General features: G+C 41.7%; 1 long non-coding RNA gene across 2 annotated transcripts; it reads right to left on the reverse strand.

Annotated features, from left to right (window-relative positions):
- Positions 1-12,039: 12,039 nt before the first annotated feature.
- On the reverse strand, positions 12,040-22,926 carry LOC125306305. 2 transcript variants are annotated; one of them, XR_007195539.1, is made up of 5 exons: positions 22,814-22,926; positions 21,874-22,147; positions 21,670-21,768; positions 17,476-17,598; positions 12,040-12,364 (listed from the first exon to the last, which is right to left on the reverse strand). It is a non-coding gene; the product is annotated as an uncharacterized LOC125306305 (long non-coding RNA). The 2 variants fall into 2 exon arrangements; XR_007195536.1 differs by having other exon boundaries at positions 21,874-22,159.
- Between the last annotated feature and the right edge of the window lie 444 nt (positions 22,927-23,370).

Here is a 23,370-nt window from a genome sequence, read left to right on the forward strand (position 1 = left end):
TCACGTTTCTCTGCTCACTTTAGAGCTTATTTTGCTCAGAGAAGCCCATTTGAGAGTCTTAATCCGGTATATGAATGGTTCCTCTCATCTGTGTGGCTGATTGACGTCTAGGGGAGATGGAAATGAATGTGCCACGTTAGTGTGATTGGCACCTCTCAGTTGTGCTCTTCAGCTAATGAGGCCAACTCAGCATTGGGGATGTTACATGAGGAGATTATGAAGGCTGTCAGCCAAGAATGTTTCGAGAATAGATCTCATTATCACGGTTTCTTGAAATCGGTTTGCAAATCATTTAGTCCTCTTCCTTTTTCTTCAAGAAGTTTCATTTTTTGAAATCTGTTTCTAACTCATCGAAATCCACATGCTGATGTGTGAAGGGGAAAAGGAAATGGGCAGACTGAAAGCAGGTTGCTTTCCCCAGCAGTCGATAAAGCGCTGATAATGTGTTTACCCCATCCCAGGATGATGCTCCACGGCCTGCAGTCGATAAAGCGCTGATAATGTGTTTACCCCATCCCAGGATGATGCTCCACGGCCTGCAGTTGTCCAAGACACAGACGTAGATGAGCATAGCGCAGCACGGATGGTAGAAAAATACCTCTCGCTTCACTGACATTGTCCAAGGTTTACATTGCCAACTACTTTGTTATTGATGAGACAAAGCTCTTAACATAATCTGTTGCCATTCTGCATGCTAAAAATGAATGCTGCCTTATTGATTTAGGGAGCTTCTCAAGCTTTATCTACTGTGGTGATGGCCTTAATAATTGATGCTAACAGGTCAGTTCCTTCCCTGTATCTTACTTCTGTGGGTTTTACAAGGGAGAGGCCATTGGAGTGCATCACCATGCCATTTTGGTTTTGATGACATGGTCGATTACAATGAGTTATAGTAAATAAAGGAATCACTTGACCTTTTCATGTCACGAGTGAAGGCATTCATTACAAGTAGCGTCCTATTTCATACGACGTCAAGGCTTCCACAACTTTAATCTTGAGTTCACTATGGTTCACCATGCCATTGTCCTTATTGCTTTGAGCCTATAAGGAGCAAGGTGGCAGTCTGTCCCTTATTTATTTATGCATGCAGTAGAGCAGAGTACTCATCACTGTCAGGAGAAATGGAGCCATTTATTCCCAGAGAATGATCCAGTGGATGCAGGCATCATATTTCAGATGAAAACATTTAGCCATGAATGGGATGGGGAACCGTCTCGGATCGTGATTGTCTTCTGTCAACTCTGACAAGGGGTGGAAAATAGCTTCAGCACAACATAGGCCTCTCCACCCAGAGTAATGATTCCACTGTGGCACAAGTAAGCGTGAACCAAAGATCTTAGAGTAGCGCTCTACAATCTTTGCCGTAAACGTTCACTAAAGGCTTGTCTTAACTACTGTGGATGCCGGTTGTCTCCTCCATTGGTGGAACAGAGATCTTGCACTCTCTTTCCAAACACAAAAAGAGGCAGACAACCTTATCTCTCAAACTTCAGCTATTGACTTCACCAGCACCATGTCACCATAAATCTCTTCAAGTGAGGGGTGTGTAATAATTTCCCACCAACGTAATAAACTAGCAACGTAATAAAAATCTGCACAAAATCAGCACGTTTTAAACGTAATAATCCTGCCAACGTAATAATTTCCCACCAACGTAATAACTGTTGCCAACTGCCAACATAATAACCCAATTTCCCACCAACAGGAAGTTATTACGTTGGTAGGAAGGTTAAACAATTATTACATTTACTTCCTACCAATGCAATGAATCACAGATTTAGTGAAATTATATCTGTTTTATCAGTTGTAAGGGTATAGTTTACTTTACTTATACATATACTTCAACTTACTGAATACTTATACATATACCTCAACTTATTATTCATCACCTTTACTAGGAGCCAAGCAAAGCTACATGGACACCCCTTGTGATCTTTTGTTATTATTTCACTTAAATAAATGTCATAATTGCAGTCTGTGGCAGCCCTAGAACCGTATAGTAAATATTTTTTACATGCAGTATATTTGAAGGGTTCAGATGCAAAAGCCTCTAAATGCCACCTATGTCAAAAATGAGATAAAGATGGTGAGGGGATGCTCTCCACACATAGTATACGCTAATCAAATAATTTAACTTCTAAACCCACTAAATACCACTCTCTTCCTGGTCTGAAATATCGATTTATAGGTAAAAACCTATAGGAACCTGAATTTAAATGCTCATTTAAAAGAAAAGTGGTCAGACGGATTTAGAGGGTTTTGCATCTGAACTCTTCATTTATAGGGACTCTTCATGCAAAGTTGATTTGTCATCCATTGTGTTTTTTCCTTACATATAGTTCAACACCTTTAGTGGGGGCCAAGAAGAGAGGGTGAAGGGAATGGGGGGTTGGCTATGGCCTCCGGATTTCTTGCCAAGTTACAGGAACATAAAAAAGAACCAATTTTGCCCTAATGCTACGTTGTGATTGTTAGAAGACAGAATGCTGAGATGGCTGGAGAATGTGGGAGTCAGCAAAAGGGCTTTGAATGGCAGGCATTGAAGTTGCTGCAGTGGTCTTTGACTTGTATTATTATGACCGCTGCGCAAACAAATTGGCGGTCATATAGGTTTAGTCAGATTTTGTTTTCTTTCGGATTCATTTTTTTTCCTTCAATGAATTTCTGTCAACGATTTCCGGTACACTTTGATCCATTGCCCAGCCGCCGTACTGGGCCCCCCAAAAGGAGGTAGGCCAGACACAGTTTTCTGTGAATATCTCGATAATTTCTCCAGTGTAACTTGCTCTATACCAGAACTAATGCAAAACATAAAAACATTTCTACATATACAGTGCAACCGGAAAGTTTTCAGACCCTTTCAAGTTTTTTACATTTTGTTATGTTTTAGACTCATCTTAAAATGGACTCCATTCATTTTTTTCTCATCAATCTACATAAAATACTCCAACACTCCACCAAAAAGCAGGTGTTTGGAGTGTTTCATAAATTTCTAAAAAATAAAAGACTGAAACATTCCATTTACATAAGTATTCAGACCCTTTGTTATGACTCTTGCACTTGAGCTCTGGTGCTTCCTACTTCTATCAATGGTCCTTGAGATGCTTCTACAACTTGATTGGAGTCCACCTGTGGCTAAATTAATTCACTGGAATTTTTTAGGAGAGGCACACATCCCTTTATATATGGTCTTATAGTTGATGGTGTATGTGAGAGTTAAAACCAAGCTACAAGGGTTGAGAGAATTGTCCGTAGACCTGCGAGACAGGGTTCTGTGAAGTCACAGATCTGGTGAAGGATACAAGAACATTTCTGCAGCATTAAAAGTGCCCAAAAGCACAGTAACCTCCATCATTCTCAAATGGAAAAGTTTGGAACAACCAACAGTCTTCCTAGATCTGGCCGCTTAGCCAAACTAAGTAATCCGAGACAGGTGGCCTTGGTCAGACAGGTAACCAAGGACCCAATGGTCACTATGACATCCAGAGTTCCTTTGAGATTGCATCTTAACAGGTCTTCTCACTGAGGTCACCAACAGGACATACAGAGGAATTACAACTTATACATAATCCAATTTACGTTCCCATTCTTTATTGTGTTTACCTGTGATGAATCAGATTTTAGCGTGCAAAAATAGCATAGCCTACATTTAATGGTCATAATGTGATGAAAAGCGGACAAAAATGCAATCAAGTTATGAAACGAGACGTTGCCAGAATAGTTTGCCATTATCTTTGCTAAGTGAAGGCTATATTTTATTAGGCCTATGAAGTAAAAGCAGAGAAAGGTTTAGTCTGTAGCCTACTGCATCAAAATCTAAGCCTACACATTTCCTTACTTTTTTACTCGACTTCTTTCTTATCTTCAAACGTGTTCTTAAGTGACACCACGAAAAAAATATTGCATGGTGCAACAATCTAATCTTAAATAATTACAATTATTTATGTCTGTGTGTGGTATATTACTTGGGATGCTTAGGCTACATGCAGATGTCAAAGTGTTTCTATTTTCGTATTGATGTGAATTAATGTGTAGATCCGAAGTTTAAACGGTAGGCCAATAGCTGTAATGTGCAGTCACCTGACATCACCATCAAATTAGGATATTTATTAACGTGAACAGCTCCCCTTAAGAGCAGTGCACGCGCGTTCACGCTACAAGCATGTTCGGGAAACAGTCGGAAAAACCAAACGAATGATCGTAAGATGATTCGTAGAAAACCCACAAGAGCTTGTCTCCGTCGTTATCGGGAAACTGGGCCCAGGCCTTTATGGTAGAGTGAACAGATGGAAGCCATTTTTTGCCGGGGGTTTCCAAAAAAGCACCTGAACAACTCTCAGACCATGAGAAGTAAAATCATCTGGTCTGATGAAACGAAGACTGAACTATTTGGCCACAATTCCCAACGGTGTGTGTGGAAGAAACCAGGCACTGAGCTGCACTGTTTGTCCTTCTTTATGCTTCTCTTATCCTCTCAAAGGAACTCTGGGTGACAAACTCGGGAGGCGAGTGTGATTCACTGATATTAATAGCTCTGTGCTAGTTAGACTTGCATGCATGTTACAAGGACACTGGGCGATAGTGATGTTACCCGTGAACCCCCTGCTTCGAAGCGTGTATCGAAGATATGAACCAATTTGGAGTGAAGCTTTGTATCGGAGCTTGATTCGTTTTGTGATAATCACGTGATCAGTGACGTCCGAAGCTTCATTTCACACACACCCACGTGACTGCTTCGAAATTTAATTCAAAGCATTAAAGTTGCGCGACACGGAGGGCGCCGTTGTGGGTTGTTGAAGAAGGAGAGCCAACAGACTCAATAGTGCTGCTGACACGAAAGCTTATAGCCCAGGTTTTTAGCTCAATTATCAGCACGCTCGACTCCCGTTCTAAGGTGCGTCTGTTTCGCGGGTTCGAGTCCAGGCGTGTGCAGGACTGAATCGCACAGTTAGAACACATATAGGTTTAGTCAGGTTTTTTTTTTTTTTTTTTTTTCGCATGTCCAAATTTCCGTCAAGGATTCCCGGGACACTGAAAGACCGGATAGCATATGGATAGCATGGAACCATTGTTTTTCGTTTTGATCTGTAGCCCCCCCACTGGACTGGACCCCCTGAAAGGAGGGTAGGGCAGACAAAGTTTTCTGTGAATATCTTGAGAACCGTAGGGTTTAGGAGGACCATTTTTTTTTTGTATGTTGATCTCAAGGGGCCATGTCAACCCATTCCATAACCACTCATTTCATGTATAGCGCCACCTAGTTAAACACAAAAAAGTAAAAATGAGGTGTTGTCATCGCAGGTATCTGTGACCTAACATAGTCAAAACTGCACGAAATTGGAAGTGTAGGATCATTATGACACCCTCTGAATGCACGCCAAGTTTCGTGGAATTCCGTTCATGGGGAGCCACACAATAAATTAATTTATGTTACTATACACCAACTGGCCTGCAGGTGGCCGGAGACAGTTTTCTGTGAATATCTCGAGAACCGTAGGGCCTCCGAATGCATGCCAAGTTTTGTGAACTTTCGTTCATGGGGGGCCTTACAATAAAATAATTTATGTGTACATTTAGTGACCTACACCAACAAGGATTCCCGGGACACTGAAAGACCGGGGTACACGTAACTTGGTGGGCATGTAACCCCACATGGATAGCATGAAACCATCGTTTTTTGTTTTGATCTGTTGCCCTCCCGCTGGACTGGACCCCCCGAAAGGAGGGTAGGGCAGACACAGTTTTCTGTGAATATCTTGAGAACTGTAGGGCCTAGGATGACCAATTTTTTCAGAATGTTTGCCTTCAGGGGTCATGTAACCCATTCCATATGCACACATGTGCATAAACAGATACACACGCACACATACATTCACAGTAATCATACGTATGACACATACTCACACAGTAGACATATGTACGCATGCATGCATATGCACAAACACAGGCACATACTGTACGCAGGCACACACACACACACACACACCCATAAACATAAACATGTACACGCACACATGCACACAGTTCAAGAATTTCTCAGAATTATGAACAGGCAAGATGGGGGTGGGGTTGTATAACATGAATTTTACATGTGAAATCTATGAACTAATCATGTTTTGATACTTGTTGTCTAGAAGATACCAGTGAGAATTGAGTGTGGATAATGCAATTTAGTGCGACAGTTAGAATCATATAGGCCTTTCAGCGTGATTTATTTTTGAAAAAATGTGCTGGACTGGGCGACGGTCATATTTTGTACCGCTCTGCGGTACATCTAGTTAAAACTCCTTCACTACTAGACCTGAAAATTGGTAGAATATTGCTGTGGTGTAAGTCCTCAGGTGGCGTAGTCGGTTATAAACAATTGCTATTTCTCCTCCATGCCACATATGCTAACGTTAGTTATCTTCAAGTCTCCTCCAAGTGACAATCATATTATACACAATGCTGGCAGTGCTGAGAACAATTAACATCCTTGTTTATCTTACTGTGTGGCTTAATCCACAGATGTGGTGGAGCACTGTTTCGTTATGGTTTAGTTAACCCTTTGCTTAAAATAGGGGAGAGCTGGGAGGAGAGAATTCAATGTAATTTAACCTAATTACAGAAAACTTAATCAAGATTGAAAGGCATTATTCTGTGTATCGATGTTGCGTTAATCCCAAATATGTCGTTTGGCCATCCTTTTCAACTCACATCACTATAAAATCCCATAAAATCGGACAAAAATCAAGGCTCCCAATACATTTCTATGGAGCTGTAAGGTGAAGTTGATGGAGTATGCCTGTCTGCGCAGAGCTACTGGACTGCCATTGGCTCATCTGTGTTCGATGGGCGGGTTTTTGCGATCGGTCATTGTAACTCAGCATTAATGAATAATGTCTTGGTGTTTGCTTCCATCTCTTAAGCACCCTTAGCTGTGACAAAATTGTCTTCAAAACTGCTCACCTGCCCAGCTAAAGAAGCTTTATGCTCAGATAAAATGTGTGATCGATTTGAAGCATCATCAAGTAGACTGTGTTTAGATACACAAGGTCAGCTTTATTGTTAATTGGGTGATTTGACACATTCGGTGTGATATACCGTGCCAATGTGAAGAAAAGTGTTTGAGAGTTTGCCAGTATTCCAGATGCTGCTGTTTTCCAGGACTGGGAAAACAAACTCACTCCATATAATATGGGGTTGTTGAATCTGGTCCCCCTTTAAAATGGAAATGGTATTGAGTGGAATCATCTTAACTACAAAGAATAACACATGAGAAACTGATGGTTGAAATATATGACCAGATGCTACGTAAACACACCATCATCCCGGTGTATTCACATTTTTACGTGAAATATTTAGGTCTGGGTAATGCAAATAGAACAGTGCCCAGTTCTCTTGTCTTCGTGCAGGTGGAATCATAATATTATTGTTATTCCCTCTGTGTGATAAATTATGCGTGAGTCAGTCCTGGCAGAGCGTAATCCCCTTTAGCAGGCTTGCGTTTCCTTCCCCCCACTCCCCCAGCATTTCTCTCCTTCACTGATTTGCATGCAGGAAGAGGAAGGAACAAACCAAAAGTTAAGGAGACAGAGAGAACGCAAGGCGCTCACCTGAAATGCTCACTGTTTTATTTATGGAGACTCTGCCAGGCCCGATCGAGACAAATTACCTTTTAACAATGTGAAATAGAATTTTGTTTACAAGGCAACGCTTCCACCCTTGCCTTTTTAAAATGAGATTTTTCACAGCAACCATTTATATCGCGCCACATTATCATCTCAATCTCTCAAAGCCAATCGACTTAAAGCGGGAAAAATTCGAAAAGAAGAGGGAGATGAATTGGTGTTCATAAAACACACTATTATGTGTATTTATAAAGCTATAAAACATAAAACAGTGTGAACAAACCCCTCACATTAATGTATTTACATTATGGTGCACACTAGACAAACGCTTTTGCTGCTGTATCGTCAGATGGGAGGGGGTAAGGTGGCCTTTCAGCGAGGTCAGACTCACAGATATTTGCAAGCTTGAGCAACCATCTGGACCACGACAGAAGGTTAAGTGCATGCAGGCTGGTTGAAGTAAACATAGATAATGGTTTGAAAAAGGTGGAAAGGAAAAAGGAGGAAGCACATTATTTATTGAAATGGGGCCTGGACAAATGCATACAAATCATTCATATACAAAAAAACAGAAACTTTCTTCGCCATTATGATTGTAGCAATGTTCAAGTGCACCCAATCTCTAAAGGGGAGAAGGGCCCTTTTACACGGCTCTGTAAATCCTCCAGCCTATTATTTGGTGCTTTCAACCATATTTTGGTGCATTAAAATGATGGATGCTAACTTATAAAAACCAAGGTTTCTCAAACCTCCTCTCTATTTCTCTTTTTACCATGCCGTTTATAACATCACTTTGCCTTCATAACCACGTGTTATCAATAACAATTTTGTCAGAATTATGCCGTCCACTCTGTTACCAGTTTTTTCTAAATAGATACAAAGGAGTTTCATGCCCAGCTGGTTGGCCGTGTTGCACACATACCTCCATCTCTGTCCCATTTACCTTGTGCAGCTCTAAAGTGAAACATTTGCAGCAATCAGACAGACAGAAGATGGAGAGAAAGAGAGAGAGAATGGTGGGTGGGGTGGGAGAATAGCTCAAGAAGGAGTTTCTGAAAGCTTACCCTTACCTCTCACAAAGTTCGCCCACACATTATGGTGGACAATTTCCGGCCCAAAATGGTCTGCCTACTGGTAAAACTCACTATCAAATGATAATGGGAAAGACATTTCTTTACATTCTAAAGTACAGTAGTAAAACCCATTCAGTTCGGTTTTTACTAAAAATCCCCCTTTGGATGGGCTTTTGTGCCATCCAAAAACATTTTTGGGTTGCACTTGAATTTACAGATCAATAATATTCATGGTATAAGTTAGGGAAATCAATTCCTAATCATCCAAAAATTACTAATAGTTGTAAATGTAGGATAGAGTGATAAGAAACAGCATATTGTCCTGTAATAACCAAGAAACAAATGTCTAATCTAATTTGATGAGGATTACATGGTATCAGGCCTGTGGAATACTGAATTGCTACTTATTTCTAATTTATCTAAAATGGCCATACTGAGACATTTTGGGGTCACATGACTAAAGATTAAATGATGGGCCAAAAACTGAAAATCATATATAATGCATTGGGTAATTTCAAGCCTGATGTGATTTGGTAACTCAGAGCTAAATGAGGATGATCCACTGCAGAAACTGCCTGCTTTGCATTGTTGGAATAGACGTGTTCAAATTGCATGTGAGTACAGTAAACAACTTTTATTATAGTTGATATGCTCAGATTTCTTTCAATCATTGATGATCATACAGTATAAGGTGGTCAGATCATTGTTATTTCTCCTGTCAGTTCTTAGGTTTCCTACCAGCTTTCCTGGTCCCCTGACTACTAATCTGTGTCTTTGCTTCCACTTTGAGCTCTCTGCATCTGTTCTTTGTGTATTACGCCTGCTCCCTTTGTTTCACTGGTTGTCTTCTCTGTAGAAGGCTGTCTGTGAGTACGATATTTCTTGGTTGTGTGTTTGGCTCTCGTGCCTGTTTCATTTAAGTCTTGGTATTGATCACATGTGCCTCGACTCCATCATCCAATGGACACAAAAATGACATCTCCAAGGGCTTCTTATTACCTGAGGACCAGTTGTTCACATGTTGTTGTTCGCACCCCCAATGTGGCTATATGCTTGCTGTGCTTCTCTGATTAGTCTCTGCTGTGTACCTACAGCAAAATAGAGATTCCTTTTCTAAATGTTTGCTCATGCTCTATGACATTATTATGACTACCGCTGCGCTAGCATAGTTTTTACTGTTTCCCCACACAGAACGCAAAAGGTGACCTGCAATTAGGCTTCTATTTACCTGTGCATGAGTCAGAAAACATGAAAACAGAGAGTAGCAATGTCAGTTCAAAAAGGTGCTATTTTCATACCATACCTTTGACAATATCTGTGAGAAAACACACACACTTAAATACAATTTAACATACAATTTTAACTGAACAAGCCCCTTGAACAGCCTTTGCATTTCAGAAGATTTTGGATCCTACATTGTTTATTTTGGTGGAAAGGTCACAGCATACTTTGACTGTCGGTTATGTCTGTGTGGATTTATTTAGCTCCATTATCCCTCCACTTCAAGGTTCTCATGTTTGAGAATAATTAGGGCAAATTAATCTAAATGACAGAGGTTTGTTCATTACACCATTTTCACTCTCTGTATAAAATCAGACTATTGTTATAACACCTTCTCCACCCACCTTCTTGGTGTTTTTTTTCCCCACTCTTTAAAGTCCAGCTGGTGCACAGGGTGACTGAGATATATTGGGGTCATCAAAAACTAGTGAGAAAACGTGGCCCATGTGGCTTGTTGCTCTCCACTTGAAAATTGATAGGTTGTTGACCAAACGTGATCCCACTCTCGTTTGCTTCTACCTTGTTTCGTAGTGTCTGCTGCAACTTCTTTTGTCTATCTTGTTCTTGTCTTGTTCTAGGAGTTTTCCAATCACACAAAAAGCGATCACTTGTGCTCATTTATAATGAATAGTTTAATGATGTCCCCCAGTTGTGTGAGGTGAAGCGTGGCTGTCCAGCAGAAGGGCCCTGGTAATAGCATTTTTAGTGGTGAACCATGAAATGGGCTCCGTGTTCACAGCAACTGGATGACCAGAAGGAAAACTCAAATGTTTTGATCTTATTTTGACGTAAATGAGGAAAGATTTAAATGAACTCAGAAGCTTACCGTCTAGACCAAATTGAGTAAACTGGACTGTATGTGTACAATATTTAAGGCCTGTCATTTGTTTATTGTCTCATGCACAAACAAAGTAAATTTCGATATGATTGTGCTCTATTATTGGATACAATAATTTTCGCAATAGTACCAATAGTGTGTTGTTTCCATGGAAATGTTACCTTCTTTCTTCTGAAGATGGTCTTGGCAGATAGTTATTGCATCCAACGTGGGGTCTGTGTGCACTCTTTGGCCTCTGTCACAGCAGATAATAAACAGTAGATGAATATCAGCTATGCTATACAGTCAACACATTGAGGTATTCATGGCTCAATGCTTCACACCCCTTTAACTTTGTTATTAGTCCTCTATTTACATCAGTACAAATGTCTCGGTTTTACAAAACAGATGTTGTGTATCAAGCCTTCAGTGCTTCGCACTTTATTTTTGTTTTACAAGCCCTAGCATCAGTATTGCAAACTGAACCTCCATAGGTTGATGCCATATTCATTCAGAGCTTTCACCCCTTTCCTCCACCTCCCCACCTGCTTATGAGGGGGTGGGATGCAGGCTTACAGAGATGAGATGTCTAGTGCAGGTGCACTGGCAGACAGGCAAGTCTCATGCATTTGTCACTCTTGTTCTCCCACATCCTCTCGTCCCCTCCACTTCAGCTCTTAGGAGGAGGACATACATCATATCAAGGTCGTCCTTATTATTACCCAGTGTACGGTGAGCAAGTTTAGTGTCAGGTGCTCCTGGTGCTCTGAGGCAGAATGGAACATGCTGCCAAACATGCAGAGAGGGAGGTGGATGAATAGACAAACACATGAAATGATCTACAAACGTGTTTGATAAGGGGCATAGTACATATATAGCACTCACATGAGTCGCACTGTATGTTTCGTATGACCAGTTATTAGACATATGACTTGATCAACAAATGTTGCTACTAGCTACATATACTTGCTAGACCAGTATATCTTAGGCACACCACATGGTAATTATCTAGTTAATAGGTAAAGATGCATTCCCATAACTCCCATAACATGTTTTTCTGTAAGAATACAGTTGCTATACACTTACGAACATTGGCTAAGTGAAAAAAAAACTAATTACACATATTAACTCTAGATAAATAGCATGCTCTTGTAGAAATCAATGAACTTACATATAATATTGTACAAACAAGTATAAATAATTATTATAATTATAATAATAATAATAATAATTGTCCTTCTAACTAATACATAATTACTGTTCTACCGTCTCTCATCTGTAGCATCAGTATGGTTTGCTAATAGATCAGTAGAATGAAAAGTTTTCTGAAGGAAGTCTTCAATATAATGTCCTCTTATCAAAGTGCTTAGTGTTCTTTTCTGCTGTCCTCTTTGACACTATAATGCCAAACACAATGCTTTTCCTCTTCAGAGAGGATATTGAATACTTGCAGAGGTAAAGGATTGTCGATCTATTGAATATGAAAATGAAGTCTTTGGTTGACTCCGGGAAGAAGGCAGCCTGCTGTGCTCTTTTTCCTCTCTCCTCCTCCAGCACATCTTCATTCTCACCCTCAATCTGTTCTGCTTAAAGAAAGAAAAAAAATCCCAATTACTGGAGCTTGCGCTCCCCCTCACATATTGCATTGTGCACACTATCTAACTTCAAAGGATCAAAGAGGGATCATACTCTTAATTACCCCCACAGGTGCGGAGATGAAAGGCCTGGATGCTGAGGGATTGACTATCTGCCCCTCTCATTCCCACCCCGACATTCTACCGCAAGCATACTTGCCCTGGAATTCTCACCCTTGTTCTGGGATTGTGCGCAGTCACAATCTTAGGGCTACTCTTGGTATTCTTTGAATAATGCTCTCATTACCAAATGATTTTCTGTGGGCATGCTGCATAATCGGAGGTCAATATGCCAGTGAGTTTAACCCCACTCCCACCATAATTTATCCAGGTGAAGATATAGATTGATTAGTGTATCCTAAGTCCTAGTGTGTCAGTGTGACCAAGTAGTCAGTAATGCAAATTAGTCTTGTGAGTTTAAAGGACGTTTGGGAGATGAAATTAAATTTTGAAAGTTGCCTGCATAATTTAAAGACAGTCGTTCTGCTGTAGCTTGAAGCAGCCTTGATACCCTTAGATAAGTTAGCGTGCAGAAACTGGGGGTGCGGGGGATTCTTTCATGCATCCCCACTTTTGGCTTTCAAAAGTGCCCTAAATTAAGAACTCCATCCATGTTGCTTCATAATAAGAGAAGTTAACCATCACAGTGGTAACAGAGTCCGCTGTTATAAGCTACTGCTTTGTTTTATTTGAGGAGATGCTGTAGATTACTGTATCTCTGTGGGAATGGGATCAGCTGCACAAATGCCCCCAAACTCTGAATGAGAATTAGCCAAACATTCACTCTGTGTAAAGCTTAAAACATTAAATGCACTCCACCCTCAAAGTCTTTATCACGTCCTCTGTGTCATCAATGGATGGAAAATATACTGTGATTATCTAAATGATGATTAATTGGCCAATTTAAAGCAGACATAGACTGGGAAGAGCATTTTTACATTGGCTCTGTTGAATAAGAAGAGTGTGGTGTATGGCCACAAAGCTACCTTGAGCCCGAAACACAGTTGTTTCTTGCTTCATATGTAAATCTTGGAGTTTGAAGGGACCGCTATAAAATATGACAATCTGAACAAAAATGGAGTGTGACGCTGAACACAGAGTGTGATGCGATGCATCCCTCTGATCACCGCCCCCTCTAGACATTACATACCATTTCAAGTTGGAGATTCAGGTAAAAGTCACTTGAGCCTGTTGTGAACTGTCATTGGCTGCAAGGCCACTTAAAGGTCTTCATTATTCATATGGGTGCCAGATAAGCATAAAGGGCACTAGATATCTGCTAAAATGTTCCCTGGCCACATTTTTTTGACAGACCAAAGCTACTGTACATACCTTCTGTTATGGTTATGGTTATATGATTTAGCAGACGCTTTTGTCCAAAGCAACTTAAAAATAAAAACAATATAATAGTTAGAAATGAACTGTTTTAAAATGTTGGTAAGACTACATTAAGGAAAATAGCAATAATAAACAATGGTGTCAATGCAATGCCAATAAATATCAATAACCTAATGAAAATAAACACATACCATAATATACAAATCATAACTCATAAGAACTACTTAAATAATTAAGTGTATGCTGAACAGATATGTCTTTAATCTTGAAAGACCCAAAACTATCACAGGAACTGATAGCACTGGGCAACTTATTCCACCAACAAGGAACCACTGAGGAAAAGAGTCTTGAATTTGACCTAGCGTTTATGCCTGGTCGACACAACAGACGTTCATCAGAGGACCGCAGTGTGCGGTTGGGGATGTACAGCTGGGTCATAGAATTGAGATAGCAAGGAGCAGATCCATTGTCCTATAGGCCAAGGTAAGAGATTTACATTTTATTCTGGCCACTACATATCAGAGAACAAGGTAAAATATTACCTTGCACAATTTAATTTAAAGTAGAATTGCCGGTGTAAATGTAGCAGACAGTGTGTGGTATGGATGGGGTAATGTTTATAACATGAGTCATATGATGACCCTGCATGTCTTTCGGCTAACTCTTTCTGTTTCAAACTGTGTGAGAATTGACAAGGCTGGCCTGGGCATTGACCCACCACTTTGAAACTCATTCCGGAGGCCTTGATAACAACTAAAGACAAAAATGCGTTGATTGCGCTAAATCATAAGATAATAAGAATTGACTTATGATGGAGACTATAAGTGGCATTATTGTGTAATTTCTGTCCACCATCAGAATACATCAACAGTACCTCAACATAATATTTGTTTGTCCCTCTAAACCCTTATTTTCTCTGTTGATTCGAGCCGGCAGCGCCTCTGAGGGGTGTTGCTCATTAGGAATGGTGAGCAGACATTCCAATTATGAACAAAAGACAGCGTCTCCAGCTGCCCAGCATACCAACAACTTCATATCTTCAACCCCGAAACAAATGGGTTATGGGTTATGCTGATCAGGCCAGTAGCAAAGTGCAAATAAATGCAACACTGTGGCTGACAGCATGTAAAACAGTATCGGGAGTCTCTTTAAATATGAATGGTAAAATGCTTTGCCTTTCCATGATGGGCTCACAAATCATACATCCATACATGCACATGTAGGATAGTAGCCTATCCACTGAATATGAAATATCTGATTACAGTTGTTTGGCTTTGTTTGAAAGTCTGAATTAAAATTCCACTAAACAACAGGGAGCATAGCTATGCAGCCCACATACAAACACGCCAGACAGCTCATTTGTATCTGTGGCAAAGCAAAGCACTCATCTTCATTGACATGTTGTGGTGGCAATCCATCTGTGCACTGATCAAAACAGTTCTGCCCAATCAGTATTCTCAGCCATACAGAGTGACAGGTGACCACAGCGAGAGGACAGGAGAAAGACCAACAGAGAGCTGCGTTCCTCTCTGTTCTCAAGGTCAACAGCATCAGGTGGGCCTCAATGGGGCTTAAAGATAAAGACGGATCACCACCATGTAGCTAATGGTCACATTAGCGGCCGAGCAGCTCCAACGCCTCACCAGATTCTTTAACGGTATAAATTAAACTTTCCGCCACATATGGGCTGAAAAGGATCACCCCACATCTCTAGAGCTGAATATAGCGTGTCAGACTTGTGCATATCGCCTTGAAATATCCCATTAATGCTAATGCATGAGGAGATAAATTGCATCTTGGATTTAAATCATTGTTACAAAAGCCACTTTTCCTAAGAAGAATAGGCAGGAGCGCAAAGCTTGCACTCTGTGACTCATTTGATAGATTTGGCATCTCAGTGTGATGTTTCAAATCTCCCCTTTACTGCAGAAGGCATTTAACATGGGACTGGGGCATGAACGTGACAGGCAGGATCACCTTGACACTCTGATCAAAATGAAGCAGCAGCAGAAAAAGTATCTGAGCCGTCATTTTCCACAACTCTTAAGCATTAATACGTGGGTGTTAGTTGTATGTGTCTGGCTTGGAGCGTTGTTGGCATAAAACGTAAGCCAAATACCTTCATTTTTTTGCTATTGTTTCCAAAGCCCTCTCTTTCTGACACTAAACAACTGTTAGTCATAGTTTCTACTGAAAATGATTAAGCTCCACTTTGCAAACATGTCTATGTTTATTAAGCAGCTCCGCAGGTCATTAGCTCCATCTCAGCCCACACCGGCTAGTCGATAGGTCCATGGATATTTTGCCTGTGGGTCACTGGTCGTAGTATTTTGTGAATTCTCAATTAAACACAAGTGACTGGAACAAGAAGTCCACACAACAACAAGTGATGGCAAGGCAGAGCTATTACATTGCTGTTAAACTCAATATCTTACAACGGGGAGTTCTAATCGACCATGTTATAAGGAGTTACATTTTTTCAATGATACCACACCACCCCCACCCCACCTGAATGTATTCACCAACACACACACATGCATATGTTCTTCTTTTTTTTTTTTTGGGATTTGTATTTTGTAGCAAGAGTTCATGTCAGCTTTCTTTGCCTTGAGCTCTACCAGCTCAGCAGTTGGCATACGAAAGGGCAATCCTCCAGTGGGTTGTGAGTTAAATAAACTTTCGCAGGCATGCTCAGCTGCCTGCTCAGAGGGAAATGTAAAATTAAGGAGGCTGGTTTATGAGAACACCTGCCGAGAAAGCAAAGATTTGGAGAAAGCAGACAGAGTGGTGGTGATGGGGTTCCGGGGTGAGCAAGCCCTTGACTTCATTAGAGATCGAGGTCCCTTCATCCGCTGCAATGAGCTTTAGCCAGTATTTAATGTGTGCTCCTGTCCTGGCCTACAGGGAATGGATGGCTGGTCTCGAAGTCCATGTGAAATGCCTCTGGTATTATAGACACTATAAATTGTCATGAAGAATTATCAGCAGAGTGTTTCTGCCACAGATTCAGTGGATGCACCTGGGAGTAGGCGGCTCCCTCACTAAACAACATAAAAGGACGTATTCAGTGCTGAATACAGTGCTGCAGGAACCTTCATAAATGCTCAATAACATGATTGTACAACCATATGTGGTCTGTAACATGATTCCACAACCATATGTGGTCTATAAGGTGATTAATCTCCCAGCAAGTCTCCAATGTGACATTTTACAATGAAATGCTATCCATTTACTAGCCATAAATCATAATAATCCCATGCATGCACTCTATATTAGAGGCCTTCGCCCATGGGGCTGCTGCCTGGTGTTTGGGTTTCTGGAATCGCTGGGGGATCTGGTGGCAGTCGGCTTACAGTCTCCATCAGAATCTGGCACTAGATGGAGACATTAATCTAAAGACTGGAGGGGAAGAAAAGCCAATGACGCATAAACAGTATGACGCGGCGTAAATCTGTTGATTTGGCTATTTGGAGAAGGCTGACTGCTCATGCAGCAGAGAGGCGGTGTTTGTGCTCAAGTCTCCGAGACAATTGGCTGCATGCTCCCATCAAGGGTTGGTATTGTATTGTTTTGTGTGCGCGCGCGAGTGTGTGTGTGTGTGTGTGTGTATGTGTGTTTGCGTGTGTGCATGTCTGTCTCCCTCTCTCTCTTTCTATGTGTCTGTATATGTGTGTGTGTGTGTATGTTTATTTTAAAGCGGCAGTCGTGTGAAGTATACCCACCTCTGTGTTCTGATAGAAGGAGCTCTGTGGCGCCTCAGCAATCTGAACTTCAGGGGTTTTTGAATCCTCATTAACGGCACTGGCGTGTTGTCACTGCCTGGTTAGTCAGGGGGCTGCTGTTGCCTGGCAACAGTGAAATGTTCTCAAGCGCTTGGCAACTTTTGGGATAATCAAAGCAATAGGAACAAAGGATAAACATTTTCAGAACATTCGCTGTTGGTGCAGTAGCTCACTGCTTTTACTTGTGAGAAGGAATCAGGAGAGAAAAAACAAAACAAAAAACAACAACAAAACAGCAGATTTCTCCCAAAATTGCACAGCATGTGTTTTCTGTATCTCTGTCTAACATTAAGACATCTCTGCCCACAACCTGTCTTGCATACATCGTTTTTAGATTAACCATGATTAAACGTTTTATTCACCATATTCACCTCATCATTGGGATATGCGCTCTCTCTCTCTCTCTCTCTCTCTCTCTCTCTCTCTCTCTCATATATATATATATATATATATATTCCCCCTTGCTTATGCATGCCTGGCTTTTTACCATACTTGAGATGCCTCACTGACTGATAACGAGATCAGATTTACCGTTGCTCTCTCTCTCTCTCTCTCTCTCTCTCTCTCTCTCTCTCTCTGACTACCAGCCCACGTTGCTACATGTAATGCTGTCAGACCAGCTGCCCCCCTCAAGCCTACCTAACCCCCCCACTCCCCGCACACCACCACACACACACACACACACACTCTACCTCTCCCTCCTCCTCTTCCTCCCTCCTCTACTTCATCCTCCCATCTTGGCTGGGCTGGCACCTGCTGGCAGTGCCCCACTGATGTCACTTAATAAAGCCTGACAGGGCCCCAGTGCTCTGCATACTGATGCCAGCTGCCTGCCCGCCCGCCTGCCTGCCTAGGGGACACTGGACCCCAATAAAAGCAGTGTCCTCCGTCAGAGGCCACAGAAGTGTCACACAAATTCTATTCCCACGGGGCTTCCTGCTCTCAACCTCTTGATCCGGCTGCACAAGGGTCTAACCCCCCCAACACACACACAGACACACAAACACACATTGGGTAGTCAGTGTGCCTGTTAGTAGATCTGATCCAAACACTGTGGCATAGCTTAAGAGGGTTGTTTTGGCTGCTAGAGCTATTGTCAAAACCCTCCAAACATGATTTAGTTTGCTGTATGAGTAAAGGTTTGATTCCCATTTAACCCCAAGATACATTGGATGTCAGCAGGCATTTTTATTCCTCTAAAATGACGTCACTGTCTCTACTGAAAAGACGACAAGTTTGAGCTTTACTCATTATGGGACTCCTGCCCCTTTAAAAAAAAGTAAACAAATCATATAAAATCTTTTCCAAACATGATCTGATGGCCTGGCTTTTCCCCGTCTCTGTCCCCTGATTTCCTCTGTGTGTATTTCACTCCCTCTCTCTTCTGTGGCCCTAACCTCTGAGGGAATCACATTTTAAAAGTTAGCTGATGAGCTGAGGGAAGAAGAGGAAGGAGGAAGTGTAAATTATTAAGCGGCGGGCTCGCTCAAGTAATCATTATGTGTGTTAAAGTTAGCCACCCCTTTTTGTGCAGACTCCATTTTCCTCAGGCGCCTGCCCATTCGTGCTCCAAATGATGTAGCAGAGTTCCTCAGCTGCCGGCAGTAAACTATAGCTTATTTATGACTCAGAAATGTTCAAATCTCAATGGAGCATCAAATAAACGCAAACTTCAGGCGGCGCACGCCCATCCGGGGAAGGACAGTTTGAGTCTAGCTGCGGAGAAGTTCAATTAGAATCTCCACTTAGACAGGTATAGACTTCATGGACTTAGCCTTAGTTCAGTAAAAAAGTTTAATGACTCTAATATAGCACAAGGATGCCGACTACACTGACACTATTTAGTTTGGTGTTTTACAGTGGCTTAGAGCAAGTAAAAGCACAAGTAGGATTTCGCCACATTCTGAGAAATGAATCATTCGCAGGTGATGACAAGTAATCTGTGCTATTTCTCAGGAGTTTCTTTGCTCTCTCGTACCCTCTGGACATCTATTCTGGAATTCCTTTAGACCTGGCATAAGACTTCATTATATATCAGCTATATCCTTTAGACATGGCATAAGACTTCATTATATACCAGCTACAACCCATTGCAAATGTTCTGGACTGTAAACTAACAGAGCAATACATTCGCTGGAAATATACCTATTGTTATCATTGGTCTGTTTTCATTTATTTATTTGACCTTAATTTAAACTTTCAATATTAATGCTAATGTAACATTTATTATTGTTGTTGTAATTTTAGACAGAAGCGTCCGCCAAGAACAACAAATGAAGTAAACTCTGCACATGGAGAGAGAGATGAATCTGCTGAATCCCACTTTCTCTGTGGAATGCTAACACTGAGCGGATGTAAGTATAGTAAAGGCTTCAAGCAGCTCTCTAACATAACACAAGCACACAGGACCCAAGCGCAGCCATGCATCTAACTGCCCGTCGATCAGCCCCAGAGGTAAGGCCTGGCCGGGAGCCATGACTGGATGGGCCTCGTCTTTGTCAGCACTATCAACTGTGCCCACTCCCGTTTTGGCCGGCCGGCCGACACTCAGATAGGGTGGGAGTGCTTCAGCAAATTGCACTGTAGTCAGAGACAGAGGCACCATAAAACAGCCGCTCAAATCACTTCCATATCAGAGTGAGAGGCACGGTAATAGGTTGGTGATGTGGGACTGCTGCACCATCCGTTTTAATGAACTCTTCCACTTGTTATAACCAACACTACACTTCTCTCTACCTGTTAATGCACACATTGACACATGCTGCTGTGAAACAAACAGAATCGCCTAGTTCATCATAAAATATTTATGGCAGTTATTAACTCAGCTGTCTGACTTGGGGATGTCGCCCATATGTAAACACAAGCAAACACATATTCTCTCCTGTTTCTTGTATTAACTTCTATTAGCCGGCGGTTGACTCGGCTGTTGTTTATCAAATGCAAATGCAAGTAGTAAACGTATGTATATGTATGTTTGTATGTAGCTGAAATGGTCCACTGTTTGTAACGGTTTATATTGATTAAAGTGCTGTAGGGTCTGCGGCTGAATCTTCATTAGTGATTTTTTGGCTTTACGAGACATCCGGCTACAGAGCATTTTACTTTCCGAGTTCAGATCACAGCAGGAATACTCTGAGCTGTCCAAGGCAGTGTTGTGTGGGTGTTAGAGTGGAGAAGGGATGGAGGAGAAATGGAGGTGGGTGAGGAGGGCTGAGGGGGAGAGAGAGAGAGAGAGAGAGAGAGAGAGTCTCTCTTCAGTGACAACATGAGCTGGGCAGAAATGAGAGAGGGATATCAGGGATGGGGGATTGCATAAATTTCTCTGCGATATTGCACCGGCTCTGCTGAGACCCTCACAGCAATTACTATCAGAGGGCCTGTTTTATGTAGCGCCCACCTAGTCCTGTGGAGCGCCGTCTCCTGGCATGCCGCTTCTCATCAACACTGCAATAAATCAATGTTCATCTTTTTCCCACTCTTCTTCCCGTCTCTCTCTCTCTCTCTCTCTCTCACATACACACACACACACGCACACACACACACACACACACACACACACACACATGGTTCCCTTGTCTCAGGGGCCAGAAGCCCTCTTCTACAGCCTCTAGCATTAGCACTGATTTCTGATTCTCTATCTCATCTGGGCTGGCACATGGAAGGGACTTGCATGCTGCACTGGATTTATTCTCACAAATACACACAAACCCCCACAAATTCAACTGACTCAGAGGATCAGCCAGTACCCTAGATGCTCATTATAACTGCAATAGTCCACACACACACACACACACACACACACACACACACACACACACACACACACACACACACACACACACACACACACACACACACAGGCACTGAAATATAACACATACCCATAATCAAAACGACACTTTATAAGCTCTTAGTTTTTAAACAAGTGAGGACAAAGTGAGACTCCATTCACACCTGACAGCATGTCACATTGGCTTGTCTAACCTGCACTAGACAACACGTACTCATAAAACCAGGTTTGATTCAACCACATTCACAAGTTATAATATATAAAACATAAAGTGCATGTTATGAAGATGTTGTAACAAGTCTAAATATAATCCATCAAAATGCATCACCACAAGTCTTACTTACAAGCACATGAAAGCTGTGTTTGTGGAGGGCCACAGAGTGAAGCAGGCCATCTCCCCTCTGCCACAGACTGCTCCGTTAATTCCACTAACTGACTCCACTCTAAACATAATGGGAAACAACAGTAAAGATGTCAGCTGTAAGCACTGCATGCAGCCGGCGCCATCCGTCGTTTCCTTGGCCCCGTTCCATAATGAACTGACTCACCTAAAGGCCTTGATGGGGCTCCTTTGTATTCAGGGAGTCGACCTGGGGGCCACAGCTGTCTGCTTCAGAAGCTCTGGCAGAGGCGGAGGCTGTGTGGAGCGGACTGCCTGCCTGTAGCCAACGGCGGGATTCAGCCGGATGCAGGAGTTCTCACCGTAAGACTCTTTTTTGCTCTGAGGTGTGGAACTGGCAGGATTAGGTGCAACCTGGTTGTGGTCATGTTCAATACATATCCACTCGCTCGCCTCTGGAGTCCTCTGGTGTTCAGAGGAATCTGGGGGTAAAGCTACAAAAAATAACTCTTCTAGACCAACCAAAAAAAAAACCCTCTTTCCTAACAGTGCTTGATTTCTTCAAGCACAAACACTCCTGATTAGCAGCAATTAGCACTCAGTTAATTAGCATATATGATACACCATGGTTGTGTGACATGTTTGTTTTTTACATGTGCGTTTTTTTTTGTTTTTTTTGTACTTCTGTTCATTGATTTTCCAAGTTAACAAACAAACAGTGTGGTCTGAGTGCATGCCGTCACAAATGTCTGCACACATGTACATATCTATACACACATACATTATAGCATACTGACAATGCACATTTACACCCATCCAACAAAATCATAAAGACACACAAAACAGTAAACAGTAATCAACATTAATATCAACAGGGAGCCGCTACATATCATAATCATTTTAAAATAATTAAAAAAGTATAACCTAATAAGGGTAGCAAATGTTAAGAGGAATGCCTGGACTCTATGTAATCCATGAAGGGTTGCCAAGTCTTATAAAATTTCCCAATCGAACCTCTAAGAGTATATTTCAGTTTTTCCAGTCTGAGATGTTGCTTATATGTGCGTTTTTTGACAGGAAATAGCCCCTTTTCTTCCTCCTTCATCCCTCCTTCCTCTTTTCCACCCCGTCATCCCTCTTGCTCCTACCATCGTCTCTCCCCCTCTCTCGGCAGGTCTGTTGACTGAGCAGGGTCCTTAAACAAGTCCTCTAATGCTGCCTTAACACCCCCATGGGTGTTCTGGGAGGAAATGAAACTCAGGGCATTTTACACCCCACCCACCACCCCTTTCCCTCCACCCCCAGCCTCTCCAGCTCGGCTTCACCTGCACCCGCACACTCCACCAGGTTTCAAGTGCCTACTACATACAAAACAAACATACTATCTTTTGTGGCTATGTCTCATGTTTGTCTGTTGATACCAACGATTCTAGAACAGATCTCTGTTCTAGAATCTTTGGTTGATACTGTCATATGGCCATGAACTTCACCTTGGGGATAATAATAAATAATAATACATTTTATTTAGAGCGCCTTTCATGTCACCCAAGGTCACTTTACAAATAAACAAAAACAAAAAGGTTGTAAAATTATAGTCATCTCAAAAAAATAAAGTAAAAGTAAAAATAAAAAAGTAAAAAAGTAAAAATCAGTCAGTCAGTCAGTCCATAAGCCATCTTGAAGAGATATGTTTTAAGTGTGCTTT

The sequence above is a fragment of the Alosa alosa genome, chromosome 1 (genome assembly GCF_017589495.1).
Source record: "Alosa alosa isolate M-15738 ecotype Scorff River chromosome 1, AALO_Geno_1.1, whole genome shotgun sequence".
NCBI lineage: Eukaryota > Metazoa > Chordata > Actinopteri > Clupeiformes > Clupeidae > Alosa > Alosa alosa.